Source organism: Macrobrachium rosenbergii, chromosome 36 (assembly GCF_040412425.1).
Source record: "Macrobrachium rosenbergii isolate ZJJX-2024 chromosome 36, ASM4041242v1, whole genome shotgun sequence".
Taxonomy (NCBI): Eukaryota; Metazoa; Arthropoda; class Malacostraca; order Decapoda; family Palaemonidae; genus Macrobrachium; species Macrobrachium rosenbergii.
In genome coordinates this window covers 29,843,636-29,853,015 of record NC_089776.1, presented here as the reverse complement: position 1 = coordinate 29,853,015, position 9,380 = coordinate 29,843,636, and positions in this window count along the sequence as shown.

The following is a 9,380-nucleotide window of genomic DNA, read 5'->3' as shown; positions in this document are numbered from 1 at the left end:
AAGATAATGAGTGAAAAAATCCCGCTAAAAAAAGAGAATACTGATAACAAAATGCTCATCTCTGAAACAGCTTTGATGTTTTATAACGCCATTATAGCTTCGAGAGAAACTAAACCCATAATGTATTTTTATACAATTGGTTTTAAGCAGTATTCACCTGACAAGTAGGGCCACATACAGTTACTTATATCATAAATATAAATATTATTTTGTATGTATAACTTAAAAATACATATGATTTTGTAAAGTTAAGGCCATGCATAACTTGTACAAAAACCATACATGAATTTATATATGATACAAAAAAGTTTAATATAGAGTACTTGGCTTGTAATCGCTAGGTGCGTGATTCGATATCGGGCTGTGCACCAATCGATCCGATGGGGATGTTTGCCATCATCAGCTGGGAGCCAAAGGATGGTTATTAAGGAAACAATACCTCTTCCAAACGATATTAAGGAGAACCAGAAGGCTGGTAGCTGGTACTTTCTGTCGCTAACCCCTCTTATTAAGAAACGATATGGTTTTACACAAACACACACACACACATATATAAATATATATTAGTAAAAAGTTAAAGTCCTCCTGGGCCTCTGTAGGCTCATAGGGCAGGCGCTGATCTATTTCTTAGGCCGTCAGCCAGTGGGGGACAGGTCCCAATGCCTATATATATATATATATATATATATATATATATATATATATATATATATATATATATATATATATATATATATATATATATATATATATATATATATATATATATATATATATATATATATATGTGTGTGTGTGTGTGTGTGTGTGTGTGTGTGTGTGTGTGTATAGCTTGCCGCCGATTGCATAAGAACGTATTCTTAACAAAACCTTGGGTCAAGTAGCTGCATTCGGGAGAATAATTAGCTTTAGCACTTTACACCACTCAAAAGTCTAGCAAGGAAGGCCTAAGTAGACGCACAAATACTCACGTCATGCAAACTGAACCCAACATTAAATCTGAAGCAATTTACCTGAGATTGCGGAAGGATCGATTGACGTCTGTAAATATCTTAAGGTGGTTTACTGCATATCGACGAGCTGTAGAAGATATCACTCTCTCTCTCTCTCTCTCCCTCTCTCTCTCTCTCTCTCTCTCTCTCTCTCTCTCTCTCTCTCTCTCTCTCCCAGAAGTTTCTACTTCATACACTTCTTCTTCAGATATTAGCTTTGTAAACACAGGTCCATTGAATTCAATATTCTATCTTCCACGAGGTTTTTCAAAATCAGAAAGAGATGAACTAATATTAATCAAGGTTTCCGCTACGATCGAATGGTTTTATGTAAGCTGGGAGATGTTTTATGGTAATGCGCGATGTATTATTTGAAATTTAGCATAGGTAGGCGAATATTTTTATAGATAGATAGTGTCTCCAGGCAGAGTTTTGTCCACTCTTCTTTCGTCTCTTATTTTCACTTTCTGATTTTTTTGGCTTTCCTTCGTTCCAATACTATCTCCCTCTTTATTTCAGGTTTGCTTTATCTATCTATCTATAATTGTTTCTTTTAAACTATCCCCTTTTTGAAGGTGAACACCAAGAGTCTTTTGCAATTGATTATTGGAATAGATGTGCAATTCTAGAAACCATGTTTGAGGAGGAACGGACGATGAATGAGGGCTGGTTTGACATTACGAATGGGTCAGTCTGCTGGAAAAATAGCATTGGGGTATGGGGTAACAAGAAGGAAACCTTGATCATCGGATGCCATCTGGGATACAATAAAGGTTAGACATGTGCTAAAAAGAAGAAACCTAAGATGTTGGATGACATCTGGGATACAATAAATGATAGACAGAAGCAAAAAGTACGTACAGACAGACTTCAGGGGGGAGATAGAGAACGCTAAATAGAACGAGGCAAACACTGAAGTCAAGATAATGAAGTCAAATGAAGACCAAGAAGAGATAACAGAGGCTATTAGAATAAGCAGGCTAATGCTGTTGATGATGTCGAGGATTGGAACTGGTGTTAGGGGTGTACCCAGAATCCCTAGAATTATTAATCGAATACACCCATCAAGAAGAAGATTCATCAATAGAAGAAGAAGAAGAAGAAGAAGAAGGAGAAGAAGAAGAAGAAGAAGAAGAAGAAGAAGAAGAAAGATATCACGGAATAATCCTGTGAGGTCATGGATAAAAGATATGAGGGGATAATTTGAATTATATAAAAGAAAATAACAAAGGCATGAATTTGCTTATGAATACAGTCACCAGTCTCAAATAGAACCTATAATAATGAAACTTGGGAGGTAAAAAAAACCAAGTTTTGATGAAATTTCTGCATATTTAGCAGAAACTGAAATGGCACCTGGTATACTAATTCATGTGTTTTGCAGAATACGGATTGAGAAAAGACGCCTGATGATTGAGAACAGGTATATCATGGATAAGGTACCATGGAATTTGATAACTGCAATTGAAATGAAAACATTCAGTATGCCTATTCTCGATAGGCTGCGAAGGAAACTGATGATAAAAAGCTTAGAAATGAACTAGTGGTTCTGGAAAAGGAAGGAGATGCACAATTCAAATATTGTGTGAACATTATGCAACAGTGTATGAAATTTAAATAACCCTTTGTGATGAGTTTTGGTAATTACGTGAAGGCATTAAGCAGCGTTCACAGACCAATATTAAGGAAGGCCTTGCATCACGATGGCAATCCCTTTGTATATGTAAAGCTAATAAAATGATCCATGGACGAAGTAGATACAAAGTTAATGTTGATGTTGTCTTGTCAAGTAAATTTGCCATAAATAGTAGGGTACTACAAGGGAACGTTATATCACCTTTGCTCTTGTGGACACCAGAAGAGTTCAAAGACCCAGACCTACGAGATTGGCTTTGATGAGAACTATGAGAAGAGAGGCTGGAGATTAGATGAGATTTGTGGAAGATGGAGATGAAGCATTCAAAGGTTTCTCTTTCTCTTACTTTCCCTTGAGCAGTTAAGCGATTCAATAGTCTCTAACGAGGACCTTGCTGTGAAAAAATTAGACAAACAAAACAGATTAAATGACAATTCATTCCTCTGGGAGCACACCACACATTTAAAGATATTTCTGAACCAAAAAGGTGATGAAAGCAACTGCACCAATAAGCGTCCTTACTTGCTCCACTTCCCCCTATATAGTTCATGACGTTGCCAGAACTGGAATTTCATTTATTCGACCCCTTCCGGACACAGAAAAACCCAGATGGTTAATCTAAAGCCATTTTCCAGGAAAATAAATCTGTTTTCCAGCGTCTGCCTCCCCGTATCCCGGCCATCTCCTGAAGCATTAAAAAGTGACAGGGTTGTGATTACTCTCGCTTCCATTACGATTTTATGTTCATTGTTCGAATTCTGTTTTATTTTAATCCTCGTACTGAAAGCATACAAGATGCGGGTTACGTTCGTTTAGAAGCAACTCAGTATGCATTGTTTTGGCTACATTTTATAAGCTGTAGGCTGTGTTTTCTGTTTATTTTGAAAATGCCAATACTTGTAACAGCTGGAACAGTTGATATAAACAGATTATGAAATTAATAATTAAAATTTTAGCTAAATACCTTAGTGTAAGAAATTAAGCATATAAAATTTTTTTTTATTACGGTGTTTTATAAGTAATTAATGTAGATTTTTTTTTGTTTCCGCTCTAATTATAAGTATTCTTGTAATACTATGCCAGAGAGAACAGTTTCGTTGATATGGTATCAAAATTCATTTATCCACGTGGGACGGTAGTGTCGTCAGTTCACCTCACGCGTTGCACTGTAGCCACTAATTACGGTTCTTTGTAGCTCCCTTTCGTCCCCCAGCTGCAACCCTTTTATTCCTGTTACTGTACCTCCGTTTATATTCTCTTTCTTCCATCTTACTTTTCAACCTCTGCTAACATTTGTTTTATTGTGCAACTGCGAGGTTTTCCTCCAGTTACACCTTTCAAAACGTTTTTGCTCTCAATTTCCCTTTCAGCGTTAAATGACCTCATAGGTCTCAGCGTTTAGTCTCTGGCATAAATTTCAAATTGCGATTCCATTCCAAAATTCATTTCTCAGGAAAATGTCAAGGCCTCTAAATATATTTTTTTATAGTTTGAAATGGCTATCTTTATAACTGATTTTATACTGGTTAATGATAAATTCGACATACTTCATATCTAAGAGTTTTACATCAAATGAAAAACTTTTACATTTTAAAATAAGGAGCGAAGATTTGGCGTTACGTTTAATCTCCGTAGACCTATCTGGAATCTGTCTTTCTAGTTTCGTAAAAACTTTCTATGTTCATCTAAAACTTGACTAGTTTATTTTCCCCGTAAAGATTCCATAAAACTACTTGAAATTCAATGTACATCTAAGTCTTGGACATCAGATCATCTCCTTTGTGTCACAGTTTTCTCGTTACATTTCCAATTTTCGGCTTCACTGGATTCCGCATATTGGTACTCTCTTGAAGATAGCATCGTATCACGGTCTTTGAAGTAATACATGAGAGAGAGAGAGAGAGAGAGAGAGAGAGAGAGAGAGAGAGAGAGAGAGAGAGAAATTTTTATTTTCTCCGATCCGGTCTGTCACCTTTTCATAATCTGAAGTCAAACGTTTGACCAACTTATGTTTTCATAAAATTTTACCTGACCTTGGTGTTTATTATGATAGACACCCGAATGGTATTTTTCCTTTGATTTTAGTGGGGAATGCTAGTATACATAGCTCCTAATTTTTCTGTTAATCTTCGTGTGTTAGCTAAAAGTTTTTGTTATCTGTCTGTGATGGAAAATTGGCAATGTTACACCATTACCTTAGTGAGCAAGAGGTAGTTCATGCCTTGCCAATCACGGATCCTGTAATTACATAAAATTTGCTGAGTAGGGGCTACTGAGGACTATAAAATCTAACTCTGTCTCAAAGTTTCACACGGTTTTAAATCTTCATTTTGTAGAAATACAGTTTAAAAATAAGATGTCTGTTGGTAACTAACAGAATGAAATGGATAGATAGTTGAGGATAAGGTTAGGAGCATTGCGATATCCTAAGACACTTCCACATGTACCATTTATACGACAGCAGGCTGTGCCTCCCTTGTGCCTTGAAGATATCAGCCATGTTCACAGATTAATTAAAAGCCCAGTGCGACTGATAAACACGCATATTCACAAATACATTATAGAGTGTGATCGTATAACGAGAGCATCAAAACGAAAATATCAACAAACCCCAGACGAGTAAGGAATAAGACAAATTATATGAAGTAATGAATTACGGGCGCAAGAAGAAACTGGTAATTTTTGTAATTTGATGACGTAATATCTGAATGCTGAATCAGTTCAGTGGATATTTTTGCCATCGTTCACATTTTCACAAATATCGTTTCACATCCAATTCACTTGACGGTGGGAGTAACTGACATCCGAGGGGCATATCACGTTTCGAATCCTTGGGTGTACAGTAAGTTATTCCCAACACAGAGTGAATTCGATATTGAACAATATCTTTGGACTAATATTTATGAATCTGAAAATCTTACGAGTGTACATGATAAAGATTCACAAGTTTTATATATATATATATATATATATATATATATATATATATATATATATATATATGTGTATATATATATATATATATATATATATATATATATATATATATATATATATATATATATATATATATATATATAGGTATATTACCCATATATATAAATTGGAACCCCTCTTTCAATTATGGCTTTGAAAAGGGAGAACTTCCGACATCTTGTCAGTTCCTCCTCACCCATGTTAGAAATTTTCTGACTCAATCACGTCCTCGAAGATGAATCTAAATTATTCAGAGTATCTCCGGCAGAGAACAGTTCTCCCGAATTGTTTGGTCATAACTCTCAAACAAAACTTGTCAACGGGAAAGTCCACGACTGTCAAAGCCATTAGACAGGAGGGAGAAATTCTGTCAACTGAATTTGTCGCCATAACCAAACTGTCGTCCCGTATCGTCAGAAACAAAGACTTTGATGTGGAAATCCTGTTAGGTATCTTATCAATTGGAACTAGAGCTCTCTCACCTTACGCCTGCTGTCGCACCAGCGTCAGCATAGGCGACCAAGAGGTGTCAAGACGAGTGTCGAATTTCTCTGTGACCGGTTGATTCTGATTTCGTTCTTTCAATTATGGGAGAATTTGTTTGCTTCCCATTTGTTCCGCCGAAGATGAATCTAAATTTTCAGGGATTCTCCCCGATGTTTGGTCTCAACAAAACTTGTCAAAACCTCTTTTAAAAGCCATAAAAAGAATAAACCATAGGTTTTTACATCATTATGGTTTTATCAATTGGATAGTGCTTATGCCTGCTGTCGCAAGTAATAATACAAGATGACTATTTCTCGATAGTGTTCTGGTGGCCTTTGTTCCGCAAGCGTTTGTAATAAAATAAACAAAAAATCTTTTAAGACCTAATAAAAAGAAAAACAAGGTTTTTACATAAAAATGACATTCGAGTTCAATGTAAATAGATCCTAATTTGTTCGTAGAAACAACAAAAGAAATGTAAAAAAACAAAAGTGCTTTTTTCATAGTTATTTTTCTTACAATACAATGCATAATTAACTGTATAGCCTTTGAGATTAACAAGACTAATCTTGGCAGCTTAAAAGTCTTAGACAAATTATAGACAACTGTCCGAGAATTTTGTGCGAAAAATTACAATATAAGCTTATGATTCAGGGAAGTATGGTTTCTTCCCATTTTTGCGTCAAAAATAAACAAGTAAAAAAATGCGCCGAAGTTTCTTCGGCGCAATCTAGTTTTCTGTACAGCGTATAAGCAAGGCCACCGAAAATAGCTCCATCTTTCGGTGGTCTCGGTATGATGCTGTATGAGCCGCGGCCCATGAAACTTTAACCACGGCCCGGTGGTGGCCTATCCTATATCGTTGCCAGAAGCACAATCAAGGCTAACTTTATCCTTAAATAAAATAAAAACTACTGAGGCTAGAGGGCTGCAATTTGGTATGTTTGATGAGTGGAGGGTGGATGATCAAAATACCAATTTGCAGCCCTCTAGCCTCAGTAGTTTTTAAGATCTGAGGGCGGATAGAAAAACGGCAGGCATAATAAAGAGCGGGCGGACAGACAAAGCCGGCACAATAGTTTTCTTTTAGAGAAAACTAAAAGCTCTAAAAACATTGCCAGCTTCCCCTTCCGTTTTCTGTATATTTCGGCACACATAGGGAGGTGCATTACAAACAGTAATTACGTTGCCGTGAGTAATCGCGTTACAGTAATCATGTTGCAGTAATTATGTTTTTGCGCGAGATTCCAACATCAAAGGGTGAAAAATAAAATTTGTGAAATAAACAATTTGTAACTCCGGGCAATGTTAAAATTTTTATAGACGTATATATGAACATAAAGTTTTAACATTCCTAAAGAGTAGTAATAATCTTGGTAACGCGTATCTGAGTAAGTATTGGCAAACTGTATTCAAATTCAGGAGAAAGACGGAAAACAAATTTAACTCTTGATTCAATGATCATTGATCTTTCCTGGATCCGAAAACGAAAGTATAAGTTACTGGACATTCGAAAATGTTACCTAGATGTAAACAAAAGGGACTTATTTTCGTGGAAGGAGATTAACAGCTTTGAATAAGGGGATTATATACTTTTTGCAGTTCTAGATAGTTTAGCATTCTTCTCAAAGAAAAAAAAAACTTTGTAATAACTCTCTGACAGTATAGTGACATATGTTAGGTTGGATTACGGTATGTTTCTATTCTTTGAGGACAGAGCGGCCTGTGGTTACCGTTTATCAGTGACTAACTTAGGGAAATTGCGGGTCACCCAAAAATATATGTGAAATAAGAAGCAAGTTCTCCGAGTCAAGATAACTGACCAGGTGAAGTTATTTGTGGGGGTTTTTAGAGGAGCTGGACAACCTTTATTGGAGAAGGACTGCTGCAACAGATATATATATATATATATATATATATATATATATATATATATATATATATATATATATATATATATATATATGTAACCATTGCACACCGTTCGCCATCACTATCTAGACATTTAAAATTCCTACTACGTTTTACTATCTGGGAAATTTATTAAATTTATTATAGTATACCTTAGTTATGGTCAGAACCAATTTGTGTTTGTTGCAATAATTTTGGTAAAATAAGCACCAGACATTATAATAATGAGTCAAGTGTTTTAGAATGAGGATAAAATGAAGTGTATAATAAAACTCTCGGGATCAGTTACTCTATCATCTTACTTACATTTGTGGGACATATACAGAACAGTTTTAAAAACACAAAACACTTTTGAAAACACAAAACACTTTTGAAAACACAAAACACTTTTGAAAACACAAAACACTTTTGAAAACACAAAACACTTTTGAAAACACAAAACACTTTTGAAAACACAAAACATTTAAAAAAAATCCTTCTTCCTACAGGACACCAAATGAAAAATCTTAATTTACTCAAAAAACTAGTGAAATTAAAGTGAATAACGTCCTTCTGTGTAGGTAATTCGTAAACAAACCTTTGCAAGACTTTATTAAAATTGAGAGAGAGAGAGAGAGAGAGAGAGAGAGAGAGAGAGAGAGAGAGAGAGAGAGAAGAGAGAGAGAGAGAAGAATTATTAGAGTTAAATACTATATAATATTCAAGGTAAATGTTTACATTTCCGCCCATACACCTTTATTTCCATAAAAATGTAAAATAAGATTACCAGAGATACTATATACTCTTTTACTAAGTGTTAATCGTTAAATTTGATTGCTTTTAAAGAGTTTCTTTCAGTTGTGCTATACTAACTATATTTTGATAATTAAGTTGCAATATAGCATGAATTATCAAGAGCCTATATCTACAAAACCGATAGTGCATAAAATTTTCGTCAGGGATTCAAAATAATAAAACTATTTCTTTGGCGATAATGGCGTATATCCATTCTCACCTCCGACAAGAATAAAGAAAAACAAATTATGCCCAAATTGTCCTTTGATCTGTTGTGGCAATTAACTTGAACTGGCTTTATTTGCAATTCTTGGGAAAGCAACTGCAGGCGCGTGGCTTTATTCTCAACGAAATGGGCAATATCCCGTTTTATTGTCAACTTCAGAATTAACTCGTTATCTTATCAGCTGCATTGCCTTTGCAGCAAGAAATTGTTGCAGTTGTATCATTTTGGAGTTCCGGTTGTGATCCAAACGCAATTAGTTGTGAATGATCTTAGCAAATTATCTTGAGAAGGGAAAGCGATTGTCTTCAAGAGCCAGTTAACAGGGACATACATTTTGTAATAAGATAAAATAGTAGAAAGGAAGCATGAGAGAGAGAGA